The 15,324-nt window shown below is 47.6% G+C and overlaps 1 protein-coding gene across 15 annotated transcripts in view; it reads left to right on the forward strand.

Annotated features, from left to right (window-relative positions):
• Positions 1–15,324, forward strand: part of TBL1XR1 (transducin beta like 1 X-linked receptor 1) — an 854,914-nt gene that overhangs the window by 220,742 nt on the left and 618,848 nt on the right. The window lies entirely within an intron of this gene.

A 15,324-nucleotide genomic window follows, 5' to 3' on the forward strand; every position in this document is an offset into this window, starting at 1 on the left:
GGACTGTTGCTGGTTGACAAGACCTTGGATGGGAGTGGGGTAGACATAACTTCATTTATAGAAGAGAATGTGTGGGAAGAGTTGAAAAAACTGAATGTGGACAAGGTCATGGAGCCGGATGAGGTACATCCCAGGATACTAAGGGAACTCAGAGATATGCTGGTGGGTCTGCCTAAAGACCTGTTCCAGTAGATCCCTGGATATAGGAGTGTTGCCACAAGTTTGGAAAAGATCTGTTGTAGTCTTACTTCACAAGAGTGGTAGAAGAGAGGAGGCTGGAAACTACAGGCTGGTTAGCCTTACCTCTGTAGTGGGAAAATTAATGGAGACTGAAGTATAGGATAGTGAGCTATTTACAAACCTGTGGGTTGCTGAATCTGGGTCAGCATAGATTCACTGTGGGAAGGTCCTGTCAGGGATCAGATTTTTTTTTTTTTTTTTTTTTGCTTGGGATACTAGAAAACCGGATCAAGAAAGACTGCTTGTGATTTACATTGGATTTCAGCAAAGATCATGAATAAAATGAGAAGCTTGGGAGTTGGTGCTAAGGTGGTGGAGTGGATTACAAACTGGTTGACTGACAGGAGACAGGTGTTAAAGGTAAATGGAACCTATTATAAAGAGAGAACAGTGTTAAGTGGAGTGCCTCAAGAATTGGCTTTGGGACTAGTTCCATTCAGTATCTTCATGAGCAATATTGTGGCGGGGTTAGAAGGTAAAGTTTGTCTTTTTAGAGATGATACGCAGATCTGTAACAGTGTGGATATATCTGAAGGAGTAGAGAGAATGAAAAGTGATTTCAGAAAGCTTGAAGAGTGGTTGAAGGTTGGCAGCTAGGATTGAATGCCAAGAAGTGCAAAGTCATGCATCTGGGGTGCAGTAATCCAAAAGAGCTGGGTGGTGAAAGATTTAATGTGCACATACCTGGAGAGGGACTTTGGGGTAATAGTGTCTGGTGATCTAAAGGTAGGGAAGCAATGTATCAAGGTGATAGCTAAAGCCAGAAGGATGCTGGGCTGCATAGAGAGAAGAATAATCAGTAAGAAAAAGGTGATAATACCTTATACAGGTCCTTGGTAAGGCCTTACCTGGAGTACTGTGTTCAGTTCTGGAGACTTTATCTCAAAAAGGAGAGAGAAAGGAAGGAGGCAGTCCAAAGAAGGGTTACCAAAATGGTGTGTGGGTATATATTTATTGGAAGATTTATCAGGAGAGGCTTAAGGATCTAAATATCTATACCCTGGAAGAGAGACGTTGCAAGGGAGATATACAAAACAAATCTTCAGATATCTGAAAGGTTTTAATGATTCATGAACTTTGAACCTTTTCCATTAGAAAGGAAACTGTAGAACTAGAGGGTCACAAAATGAAATTCCAAGGGGTCAATTGAGAACCAACATCAGAAAATATTTCTTCTCATAGAAAGGTGGTGGATGCATGGAATTACCTCCCAGAAGAGGTAGTGAGAGCAAGAACTGTAAACGGATCCAAAAGGGCATGGGATAAATACTGCAAATCCCTAAATGCAAATTGGGTAAATGCAAATTGGTTGTTTACTCTTTCAAAAAGTATTAAAGAATAAGGGACATGCCATAAAGTTAGTAAGTAATATATTTAAAACAGAAAATATTATTTTTACTCAACACATAATTAAGCTTTGGAATTCGTTACCATAAAATGTGGTGGAAGTTTAGTGTGGCTGGATTTTAAAAAGTTGAGGAGCCAAGATGATGTCTGATTGAAGGACGTGGTTTGAGCTTCATTCCTGCTTTTTTTGTGTTGCCTCTAAAATGCCTCATAAGAGAAAAGAGAAATTAAGGGATGCTACCCCAGCTTCTCCCTTGCCTGGCCCAATACAGAAATGAATTGATGGGTTCCTATCTGTTGCATTGCAAATTATTCCAGGAGCCGCTTCCATTGCCGGTCACTGCTGCTGAGCGAGCGGTATCACCGCTGGAACTATTAACATCTTTGCGTCCTGGAGCTCAGACAGCCTCTTCTCCATCACACCATGACTCGCTGGGTAATACAGAACCAGCAGTGTGTCCAGACCAAAATTGGTGTCTGACTCTGTGTTTGCTGGGGCGTCTCACCCCCCTCGGAAGCTGAGATACTCTGGATGGAATACTTTGTAGTTAGTTCGCTGCTGCTGAACATCGGAGGAGGAGAGTCTGCTTGGAGGTTTGCTGTCCTGACTTCACCTTCTTTGTTGAGAGGAACTTGCTGGGAGCCATGAGAATTTATTTATTTATTTATTTATTTAAAGTTTTTGAATGCCGACATTCGTTTAAGAAAACATCACATCGGTTTCCATGGAACAAGAAAGTAGCTAACGGCTTTATAATGAAACTGATATTAGAACAGGGTGAGGGGGAGAGGAGGAGGGGCGAGGGGAGGGGGGGAGCTTCCATTGCCGGTTTCCCAGCGAGGAAGGGTTGGTAAACACTCTTCACAGAGTTAATCTTGTTAAACCCTTAGTTATTACACTTTACACTGCCTGGGTGGCCCTGGTCTCATTGAAAAAATCCATTTCTTCTTTAGTCTCTGCTATGGTGACATCTATCGGCGAATTCAAATCACAGAATCCATAATTACTTCTCAAAAATAGAAATTGGAAGATCTAGATCAGAGTCACCCAGATACATAATGTTCAGTCTGGCTTAGACCAGGGAGGTTTGTTTCATACAAAGAAACTTGAAAATTTGGAAAATGCCATCAGATATTTAAACTTGAGAGTATTGAATTTTCCTAGCATTAAGCTTATATCAACAATAGAACAATTTAAAAAATGTTTGAGATATTGAATATTCTGTCTCAAGCAATTCTGTGCATTACAAAGTTATACCTTGTGCCTACTGATAAGAGTGTTTATTTTTGGGGAATTTCCAGCGTTTAGCTGTGAGTTCTGACTTAACTGCTTTTTTGGAAGAATCGGGAGAAGCTCAAGTAGCGTGTAGAGGTACATTACTTATTAACTTGGTTTTCCCCCAAGATCGTGACTTAGTATTGAGGCTCTTTCTTCGGAACAGGAATATGCACTTCTTTGGATAGAAGCTATGGTTTCCCAGCGATAGCAGGCTGAATTAGCCATGCTGTCTGGGAGCGTCGCGACCGGGGACCAGTAGGCAGGACTGCACGCGGGGTGATTTAAATATTGCCAATGTGGCAAAATTATGTCCATCACTGATGGACATAATTATTGCTACATTTGCTTGGGCCCGGAGCACGACACAGCCTCATGCAGAGACTGTGGTCGGATGTTGCCCCGGGCCCGAAGACAGCGCGCCGAGAAAATCGTGAGCCTCCGGTTGCCTCATTCTTCGCTGGGCCCAGCAAAGAAACTAAAGAAGAAGCCGCCTAGACAATCGACATCACTGGAAGGCGATTCGGCCAGGTCGGTGCCACCAACAGGGACGCGAAGGGAGTTCGAGGCCTCGACTTCGGCGGGAAGATCTAATGCACTGTTCGGGGCCAGGGCTCTGTACCCGCTCGTTCCCGCTCCTTGACGCCGAAGCACTCGGAGCATGGGAGACACAAACGGAGCAGCCATATGGCGCACGGCGCATCTCACGGTGCATTGGCGCACGGCACATAGACGCCACAGACAACTCACGACGCATCGGCGCAGGTTGCTTTATCACACGACGCATCGACGCAGGGTGCATCGGATGGTGCTTCTGGGAGAGCTGCTTCGCTATCTGGGTCATCTCAACATGATATTCGGAAAAGGAAACACGTTAGACATCACCACCATGGTAATGCAAAGCGTACAAAACATCAGGACCCACCTACAGCTCCACCATTGACCTCTCCCCAAGATCCACCTCAAAATGAACACCATTCCAAACAGAAGGCTAAGAGGGAACATCTCCAAATGCCAGAATCTCCACGAATCGATTCTGACGTAGAAATAGTCCACCTGTCTACTAATCATTCGTCAGAAGGGGGAGAGTTCTCAATCGGCTTGGTTGTCTTCTCAGAGATCTCAGTCAATCCACCATCCGGAACCACGCTGCCCTTCTCAGGATTTCTCTCTGGGAGCGCTGCCCCCACCTGCAGAACCACTTCCTACGCCTTCACATCATACATTAGCATCAAAGGCGATGTCACAAATTTCTCTTGCTTTGAATTCATTCTTCCATGATCTGGAAGCGGTTCACCCCCGGATTCCAGGTCCATCTTCTCCAACCTCTCCTCCACATCTTCCAACGGTCCCGTCACCAAAGCAGAGAGAGAAATTACTTCCAGTTCCGGATAAACCAGATTCACCACGTTCACCATGGTCTTCATCGTACCCTTCCTCATCTACAGGTTTTCCGTCAGAACCCGGGCCTTCCTGAACCGTATTCTCCTCTGGAGGATTTATCCTATGCTAAATTCATAGAAAAAGTAGGATCTCTCCTAAACATTGAAACAGGAAAGGTTCCCGACCCTCGGGCTGAGGTTCTAGGAATACTAAAGATACTTGAAATGCCGCCAGAACCAACAGCTTTACCACCACGTGCTGTGCTAGATGCGGTTCTACATGAAATGTGGGAAAAACCTTTCACTACCTCAGCGGCTTCAAGGAAGACGGACTTGAAATACAGAATGTGAAATTCCACGTTCTATGAGTCCACCCAATTACCCCACAACTCGGTAGTGGTGGAATCTGCACTATTATGTGCCAAAAGATCAAAACTCCATGCAAACTCACCACCAGGAAAAGATCATAAATCCCTGGATAATTTTGACCATAAGGTTTATCATTCCTCCATGCTGGCCACAAAGATACAACACCATCAATTTTACGTAATACAGTATCTCTTTGAATGTCTACAGAGATTACGTCCAGTATGTGTGGCTTCTGATAATTCCTTACCGCAACTATTCACAGACATGGAGGAGGGTGTCTGACACTTACTCCGTTCGGTTTATGAGTCATTTGAATCATCGGCTCATTCCTCAGACAGCAATAGCAGCACGTCGCATGGCATGGTTAAGAGCTAGTTCCATAAGGGACGATGTCCATGACAAGTTAGTGGATATTCCTTGTCTGGGGGACAATCTATTTGGTAACAAATTTGATGAGACAGTTACCCTTCTGAAGGAGCAGAATACGGCAGTTCAATCTCTGACTTCATCAGACCCGCATCCTTCTTCTAAAAGATTTTATCCTTCATACAGGAGAAGACCTTATGCAAGGGCACCTTTCAGACCGTATAATACTTATAGGTCTCAGTATTATCCAAATCAGCATTATCAACAACAATCACAGCCTTCACGTGGATGACCTCACCAACCACATCCACCAAAACCAACTCCAGCAGCACCACCAAAGCAAACGCAATCTTTTTGAATTACCCAGAGCCACTTCCACCGTACTACTTAGGGGGCCGCCTTCAGCTGTTTTATGCCAGCTGGGAGGCGATTACTTCAGACCGCTGGGTGCTAAACATCATAAAAGAAGGTTACAGATTAAATTTGCTAACTCTTCCCACACTTGCTCAAAATATTCAACAGACCTACAGGAACAATTAGTCACTCTACAGTTGCAGAACTCAATTTGAGTAATCCCAACCTCATTAAAAAATCAAGGGTTTTACTCCCCATATTTTCTCATTCCAAAAAAATCGGGAGGTCTTCGACCCATCTTAGATTTGAGAAACCTTAACAAACACATTCAAAAAGAAAAATTCAAGATGACATCTTTCAAGAGCATTCTACCCCTTCTGCAACCCAACGACTGGCTATGCTCCGTAGACCTGAAGGATGCTTATTCCCATATACCCTGCCTCCTGGCAGTACCTTTGTTCCCAAGTTCAGAACAATCATTACCAGTTCAAAGTCCTACCTTTTGGCCTTTCCTCAGCCCCGAGGATGTTCACAAAATGCTTAGCGGTGGTGGTGGCTCATTTCAGACAGCTCTCGATACAGATATTTCTCTATCTCGACGACTGGCTGTTGGTAGCTTCGGAACAGACTACATTAAAGACTCATGCATTCCAAACAATCAATTGTCTTCAGAAACTGGGATTCATAATCAATTTACGAAACATCCCATCTTCAACCTACTCAGGTTCTACAGTTCATTGGGGTGCTCATCAATACGGTACATCAGAGGACGTACCTACCACAGGACAGGATACAAACACTGTCTTCTCTGGCTCAGCGTCTATTCAATCGCATGCATCGGCACGACAAATTCTTCAACTGTTGGATCATACGGCAGCAGCCATCCATGTGGTCCCATATAGAAGACTCCACATGCGTTGTCTACAGTGGAGACTCAAGAACCAATGGTCACAGTTCTGGCAACCACTATCAACCAAAGTACACCTCACCAGACAAATGCAAACGGACATTCAATGGTGGATGAACATCAACCACCTGAACTCAGGAGCACAGTTTCAGCGGCCCCCGCATCAAGTCACTCTCACCACAGATGCCTCCAGGAAGGGCTGGGGAGCCCATCTAAACAACTTAAAGACTCAAGGACATTGGTCTCTTCGGGAGTCCAACTTTCAAATCAATCTCCTCGAACTTCGAGCCATTTGGAAAGCACTTCAGACCTTCTCAGCCAAACTTCAGGGACAACATCTCATGGTGTTCACAGGCAATCAAGTAGCCATGTTTATATAAACAAAGGAGGAGGGTCAGGTTCCTGGATCCTCTGTCGAGAAGCGCTTCGCATGCTGACGTGGGAAGTATCCAACCAAGTCTCGATACAAGCCACTTACCTTCCCAGTCTCGATAATGTAACAGCGGATCGCCTCAGCAGAATTTTCCATCCACACGAATGGACCTTGAATCGGGATGTAGTGTCTAACATATTCCATCAGTGGGGTTTTCCAACCATAGATCTATTCGCCACAGAGAGCAACCGACAAACTCAGGCATTTTGCTCCATCTACCAAAGCAAAGTTTGTTACGCTCCAGATGCTTTCCTCATTCCATGGACAGAGGGCCTACTTTACGCTTACCCTCCCATTCCACTCATATCAAAAACAATACAAAAATGCATCAGAGATGCAGCGGACATGATACTCGTAGCCCCATCCTGGCCAAGGCACTCATGGTATGCGTATCTCAAATGACTATCCATTCACCCACTAATTCTACTGGAAAACCATCCACAACTTCCAACTCAGGAAGGGGGATCTCTTCTTCATCCAATACATCAATCCCTCCATCTGACAGCATGGAGATTGAAAGGCATGTACTAAATTACCAGGGACTCTCATCTCAACTTGAGGATGTTCTCATTGAGTCCAGAAAACCTTCCACCAGGCGTAACTATGCCGGGAAATGGCGTCGGTACTCAGAATGGTGCAGACCAAAGAATCTAGACCCTTTCTCTACAACGATAACACATCTTCTAGAATACCTCCATACTCTTTTCACAGCGGATCTCGCATACGCCTCCGTTAGAGTACATGTTAGTGCAATTGCAGCTTTTCACTGTACTCATAACGGACTACCTATTTTCAACCACCCTTTAATTTCTAGATTCTTGCATGGCATTCTACATCTGAGACCACCGGTCACAAAGCCGCCGGTACCATGGAATCTCAATATCATACTGGAACAACTAATGTTACCTCCATTTGAACCTCTAGACGCCTGTCATATCAAATACCTTACTTGGAAAACAGTTTTCTTGGTGGCGGTAATATCAGCACGGAGAGTAAGTGAACTACAAGCCTTGGTTCGCTACTCCCCGTATTTAGAATTCTTTCATAACAAGGTCACCCTTCGTCCTCATCCTACCTTTCTCCCTAAGGTGGTATCTGCATTTCATATCAACCAGTCCATTACTCTTCCAATTTTCAAGCCAAAACCTCATCAGAACGACAGAGATAAGCTTCTCCACACCTTGGACTGTAAAATAGCATTGGCTTATTACAAACAGAGAACTCATTCGGAATCCAGACCATCTCAGCTGTTCCTCTCCTTTAACCCAAACTCTCCTAACCAACCTGTCTCCAAGAGGACTCTGGCTAGTTGGTTGTCCCAATGCATTACACTTATTGTAGCAAAAGGTAATCTGCCATTACAAACGACACCAAAGCACACCAAATAAGAGCAACTGCAACATCAGTCGCCCACTACAAAAACGTTTCGCTGATGGACATTTGCAAAGCGGCCACTTGGTCTTCTCTACACACTTTCACAGTGCACTACTGCTTACAACAGCAGAGCTCTTCTGATTCAGCCATGGGCTCGGCAATCCTGTCAACCATGACACAAAAATAAGACTGTCTACTGTTCAGAATTTAAGGGTGGTGTCATAACATACAAACAAACACCTAGACGCCACCAGGGAGCTTGGGACTCCCAGACAGCATGGCTAATTCAGCCTGCTATCGCTGGGAAAAAGCAAGTTTGCTTACCGTAAACGGTGTTTCCGTAGATAGCAGGATGAATTAGCCATGTTATCCCTCCCTCCTCCCTAGACAGTCTACACACATACACACATACACACACACACATACACACACACACACTACACCTTTATTTTTCTATATACTTCTCGCTTTGTTACAAGAGACTGAGGTAAATCGGGCATTCGCGCGGGAACCTCACCGCGCAGCCGCACAGAGTTCAAAACTCTACTCAAGGAGAAACTCCGCCTACTGATCCCCGATCACGATGCTCCAGACAGCATGGCTAATTCATCCTGCTATCTACGGAAACACTGTTTATTGTAAGCAAACTTGCTTATTTATCTGGATGCTACTAGATCCACACTGGATCGCAGGAAAAAAAATTCTATTTATGTGCCAGGAAGCCTTGAACTTGGAGGCACAACTTTACTGTATGTTACCCGTGTAAATGTATTTTAAAAATTAACAATGCTAGATATGTTTACTTCAAACCATCTCAATTGAGATTCTTTTTGGATTCCTTTAAATCAATGGTGGATGCTGCTAACTAACCTAGGTTGTCAAATGAAATGATTAGATGCTGGCCCTTTCCCTCTACTTTTACGTTTTTACATTTCCCAGTTTTTTTGTTCCTTTGCTGAGCCTTGGTTCCCCCCACTAAAATTTCTTATTACTATGGGTTGTCAGTTATTTAATTGTGTACAAGTTTTTCTTGTTTGTTTTAATACAATTTGAAATAGTGTATAGCCCTAACTTCTTTAATAAGTACCTTGTGTTAATTTATTTGAAATCACAATAAAATAATCTGAATAACTAGGGAAAAAAAGGTTTAGACAAGTTCCTGAAGGAAACCATTATTAAGGTGTCCTCCCTGGGATAAGCAGCATGGAATCTATTTAACTTTTTGGTATCCTGCCAGATACTTGTAATTGGCCACTGTTGTAAACAGGATACTGGGCTTGATGGACCTTTGATCTGCAATTATAGCAAATCTTATGTTTTCATAGCAAACATTTACCAGCAAACACTTATATAATAGAACTGTTTTCATTAACCTTATTGAATCTCAATAAGGCTCTGCACATAAGGGTTTGAGTAAAGTAAAGCTAAAAGAAACCCACTCTAATCATTTCCTTAACTTAGAGAGCAGGTAATAGAAAATAAGAGCTTCAGACCAAGTAAGGCTCCTGTATTTCAGCTTTCTTATCTTCTCAGCCCAATGGATTAATGTTAATGCCAAGGACATCTGGCCTGTCTCTTCCTGTATCCTCAATTTCTAACCTATTAGTGACATGATGATCCATTGTCCTGTGTAGCTGTTCTGTATCAGTTACCAGGGATAGCCTATGAATGAGACTTACTTAGCCAAAAAGTCCTAAAAATTCTAAGTTTCAGCTATCTGCTATGGCTCTAAATTCAGGTAGAGACTGCGGTGACTTTCCTGTCTAGGGACACCCATTCCTTACCGCTCATGTGTACACAATACCAGGTACAGATAACTTGTTTTGAGAAGATTCAATTACTTCACCACTCTGTAGTGGTGGAGTCAGCTCTAAAGTCCAAAAATGCAATGTCTTGTTTTTTCTCCAAGAAAAAATCCATTTGGTAGGAAATTATTTCAAAAGGCAGTGCCCTTGATGTTCATATTGAACAACTTTTTATAGCATAATATACAGTATGCATGCTTCCATAAAGCACCTACACAAATATTCTGATTCACTCCCTTACAGATAATTTTCTTGCTCTGTTATCTGCAGAAGATGAATGCGGTAACATCTTGTGGAATCCACATTTGATACTTTCGATAATAACTAGAGGTTCAGTCCTGTTTTAGGGGCTCATAATATGGCTTGGCTCTGAGGCTTAGCTCTAAAGAGAAGATTTCCTTATCAGATTATCAAGTGTTCCCTGAAGAAGAAACAATCTGGCAGTAATTTTAAGGAAGCCGTGGACCATGCTGCAAACACTCTACTACAACAATAGACCCTTTCCCTGTACGTACCCGGATCAGTCCAGACTGTGGGTTGAGCCTCCTTTCCAGCAGGTGGAGACAGACTAAAACTTGAAGGATGCCCTATATCAGGACAGAGCCTATCCTCTAACCCTTCAGTATTCGTCTGTCTCCAGCAGGTGTAGCATCTCCCCTTCGGTTCTCTGCTGTCGGCTAGTCAGCCTTTTCTTCTGTCTTTTGCTAGGCTCAAGCAAGTATTTCTTTTGGTTCTCGCTTGCTTAAAAAAAAACAAAAAACAGAGAAAGGGAAGTTTGTCTTTTTTTTTTTTAGTGATTTTTCCTTTTTCTATGTGGGAGACGGTTCCGTCTCCCAGCTCTTGCCCAGCTCAGGGGGGCTTTGCCCCTTTTGCAGGAGAGGGTTCCCTGCATAGCCTGAGTCCGTGGATGCTTCCAGGTGTGGGGACCGAGGCTCTCGGGGTCTCGTTCCCCCCTCTGGCTGCCAAGAGGGTTTTCGAACCCGCTGCTGCGCTCAGTAAAAAAAAAAAAAAAAAGGAACAGTTTTAAACTTTAAATAAGTTGCAGGTACTCACCTACCTCTAACTTATTTGCAGCAGTTGACCAGCATTTTTTAATTTTTCTGGTCTTAGCAGGCCTAGAACCGGCAGCCAGACAGGCAGGAGGCAGCAGGTTTCCCTCCTGCTCTCTCCAGCCCTGCAGGCTGTCAATCAAAGCTTTTTTTTCTACTTTTTTTTCTTCAGCCGCGACTCTGCTCTGCCCCGGCAGGCAGCCTGCCTCTTTTCTGCAGCCCCCTTCGAGTTTTTTTCGAAGGGGCTTTTTCTATGCCTCCCTGCTGGGTGGGGAAGGTCCCTCCTCGGCAGGGATGGCAAATTTAGCTTGGGGATCGAGTCCCCAGAGCTTGGCTAGGCCTTTCCTGGGTCGGGTAAGCCTGGGAACGGCCGCCATCTTGGATTTTTTAACGGCCCCGTTTTCGGAGCTCCCTGGGGCTGGGGGGGGGGGGGGGGGGCCGATTTTTTTTTTTGCAGCTACCCCCCGATTTGAGCCCCCAAGCCCCCCCAGGAAGGGATTCTTGCCACCCCCTCGCCTCCCCCTTACCCTCCCCCACCCGGGATTTTTGGGGTTGTTTTTTTCTGTGTTTTTTCCCTCCTCCTGCATAAATTCCCTTTAGTGGGCATGCAGGAGGAGGTGGAAGGTCCTCCCCTTGCGCGCCCCCCCCCCCCCCCCCCCCCCCGGGGCAAATCATTAAAAAAAAAAAAAAAAGAAGAATTAATTAATTGCATCAGTAACTAAAATTCCCTGCTCCGTGCCGTTGCTAGTTCGGCCGGCTGCTGAGCCCCCGGGGTCCCTTGGGGCGCGGGTGGTCCCGGAGGTGCCCCCTCCCTGTCCCCCGACGGATCCCGGTACTCCCGGATCCTATAGCCAACCCGGGTGCGTTAGCTAATCTTTCTGGTGCCGCCTCTTGTCCATGGATGTGGCCCAGGTCCGGGCGAGATCCTGATTTTGTCAGGTGCCTTTTCCTTCCTTCCCGCCCAAACAGTTGTGCCTGCGGTTTCGCAGGCTCCCCGGTTGGGCTGTGCCCTGAACGAGCTCCCCTCTAGGTGGCATGCTTTGTTGGAAAAAAAAACAAACCCCCCCCCCCCCCCCCATAATCACTCAGTGGACTCCTTCTGCGGTCGCGTTTCAGGAGGGTTTTTCAAGCGACCCCGGTCTGCCTGCTGACCACGGTTCGCGAGGCTCCTTTGAAGCGCACTCTGATGTTTTAGCACCGTGGATGTGTTCCACTATTTGCTGCAGTTCCTGCTGTGCGCAGGTCTCTTATGGAGTCATCGGCAAGATTCCTCTGTGCCCGGGATCTGCCGTGGCCAGAGGCTGCACATTCGACCCTTCGCCGCCTCTAGCCGGAGGCGCTTGCCTTGGAGATGTCCGCCACACGGCTCCTGTAGCTGCGCCACTGGTCGGCCGCTCCGGCCTCCTCCGCCCGGTGGGGTACATTGCCATTCAGAGGTAAGCTGTTCCTTGTCCAGGACCTTGAGAGACTGGATTCCTTAGGGGATGGTAGGGGCCATCAGCTGTCGGTGGCCCGTCTGCAACCATCCTGGTCCTTTATACCCTCTAGTCCATGCTTTCGGGACCAGAGTTGGTATACCCCACGTGGGCACGGTGTCTCCTCAGGGGGATTTGTCTTTCGTGATCGCAGTTTTTTTGTCGCAGCATTCTGTTGGGTGCCGCCTTCTGCGTGAGGGTTAGCCCACGCGCTCAATCCTTACGCCTGCACATACTCTGGAGTATCTTTGCCTCGTTTCTCGGTCCCCTTCTGAGGTGGTTGCCTCTCCCTCTTCTCCGCGGACTGGGCCGGGCTCCGGTCGGACCAGGGGGTCCTCGACGTTCTCAGATATGGGCACGTCTTCGCCTTCCTCGTGTTTGGCGGGATCCTTTTTTTCTGTTTCCCTTGGTGGTCTGTCCCTGCGACATACGGTGCAGCTAACCGCCGCCAAGCTCCTGTGTCTGGGCACGGAGGCCCTGCTGCCAGCCAACGTACCTGCCGCAGGCCACTATCCTATTTTCTTCGTTCACTCTTGGACCTCACGAGTCCCCGGCTCTCAGTTCCTGCTTCTCCACATGCACTCCCTGTGAGCATACTCGTGCCGTCCTCCCCCCGGGGCATTCCTCGGCCCACTCGTTTCTCTGTGGCATAATCCACTTTCTGTTTCTTCGTGGCTGCCATAGTCTCTTTGTGTTTGCGTCCTCCGCTGGGACTCCGAGTTCTGGACGCTTCCCTTTGATCTCGCGACGGAACGTTGCATCTTCACCAATGTCTAGGTGTTGATGGCTGCAGCTCTCCGCCGGGCAGGACTCCTCGTCTACTCTTATCTAGGCATCAGGGTCAAGGCGGAGGTTCTTGTCGGCGGTCGGTGTATCGCGGGTTAGCTTTCTTTGCGTCCATGGGGTGGATACTGTATTTCTCTTAGAGCAATCTTCAGCCCTTCCCGGAGTTAGAGTACCTTGAGACTCCGCTTCGTCATCTGAGTAGGCAAGGTCGTCTTGCTTTGTGTGCGGGCCCTCAAGTAGTTTGGCCGGTCTCAGAGTTTGCCCTTGCTCCCTTCCTTGACTGCTTGTGTCTGCCTGTAGATCTCTGGCTCCTCGGCTCCCTCGCCCTTGTCCCTTGGGTCCTTGCTCCAATACGACTGTTCTAGTTAACTTTGCTGTCCTGTTGGCAGCCACTGGCAGAACAGTCTCACACAGTTCTCCCGTTCTTGGGCTCTACCGTCGCCGTCTCGCAGGGGTGGATTTCCCCTGCTTTTTCTTTTGCTACCGGGCCTACCTCTCCAAGTTCCCCAGTGGACGATAGTGCCCACGGATGCTAGTCTTTCGGGCTGAGGAGTGGGCGGCCGCTCCTAGTATGCCCAGGGTACCTGGTCAGCGTCTCTGTCTCGCTGGCACATTATGGAGTCTTGGGTGATGTTCCTGGCTCTTCTAAAGTTTCTTTCTCTCATATGCGGCAAGACGCTATGGGTCTTGCCCGACAACTCCACCGCCGTGGCTTGTTTCCATCGCCCAGGGGGTGCTCGCAGTCCGTGGGTGGCCCTGGACACCAGCCTTCTCTTAGCCTGGGCAAAGCGACACCTACAGTGCCCTGCAGCCTCCCACTCTGCGGGCTAGGGAAATGTTCAGGTTGCTCTCTCCGTCGTCAGTCGCTAGATCCCAGGGAGTGGGGACTCTTGGCTCAACCATGGTTTCCTCAACGACAGGTGGTCCCCTCCCACCTGGGCCTCATGGCGACTCTTCTCAATACCATGGTAGATTGGTTCTTCCGCTGGAGGGACCATGGCTCAGCGGGCGTAGTTGCCTTGGCTCTCCCTCGGCCGGCGGTACGTCTTTTTCTACTCCCCCCCCCCCCCTTCCCCCCGTGGTCTCTGGTCGGGAAAGTTCTTAGACGGATGGTTCTCCACCAGTGTCCCATGGTTTTGGTAGCGCCCGAGGGGCCGTTTCAGGCCTTGGCTCACAGTTTTTTCTCAACCTAGCGACGGTCGGACCCCTGTGGCCACGCCATCTTCCTCGGCTCCTTAGATAGGGCCCTGTATTTTTTCGACCAGGCCGTTCATGCTTGTCTAGCGCCCTGCCTTTTTGAATGGCGATGTCTCCGGTGTGAGTGTTTTTGGAGTAGGCCGTCGTCGCCTTCCTTCGGACCCTGAAATGGTCGACTCTCCGGCGTACGTGCGCATCTGGAACATGCTTGAGTTTGTGCGAAGTTGGGTTTTTCGGCGTACTCCGCAATAATCTCCTTATTCTTTTCTTCTCTGAGGCAGTCTCTCCGAGGATCCTTCCTTCGTTCTCTGCGCGTACCAGTCTACCCCCTCGCCTTGCTCCTTGGTCGAGTGGCAGGTCGTCCCTGTGCGGCCACCCGTTTGCGACTTGGACTTTTCAGGGGCGTCAGGTATCTACATCCACCTTCTCGCCCACTTGTCCGTTGTAAACTTTTCACTCGGTTGTGCGGACCCCTCTGTATGGCCCTGTTCGACCCTCTCCGTCACGTCACCCTGCAGACCCTTATGCTTAAGACTGTCTTTTGGTTTTATCTCCTCTGCTCGTCAGATCCAAGCGCTGTCCTAGCGCGATCCCTTTTCGCGATTTTCCGACTTCAGGGTAGCCCTCGTTCGGGTCCTTCCTTTTTTGTGAAGTTTCGTCTAACTTCTTTGTCCTTCGGTCGGCGGAGCTCCCCGCTTTCTCTTGCGTCTGGCGACGGTCCCCCTTATCTTGGTGCCATACGGGTCTCCGTTACCCCGCTTCCATACGAGTTCTCTTGCTCTATTTCCTGGTCCCCAATGGCTTTTCGTGCATCTGTCCATCTTTCTGTTCCCTTGAATGGGTCCAATCAGGGTAAGCCGGCTTCTGAGTCCACTATAGCGCGCTAGTTGCAGGAAGTGATCTCTCGGTTGTTCTTTGTCATGGCCTGGCGGTTCCCCGAGAACCGCCAGGCCATGAGTCTGAA

This window comes from Rhinatrema bivittatum, chromosome 9 (assembly GCF_901001135.1).
Source record: "Rhinatrema bivittatum chromosome 9, aRhiBiv1.1, whole genome shotgun sequence".
Classification (NCBI taxonomy): Eukaryota; Metazoa; Chordata; class Amphibia; order Gymnophiona; family Rhinatrematidae; genus Rhinatrema; species Rhinatrema bivittatum.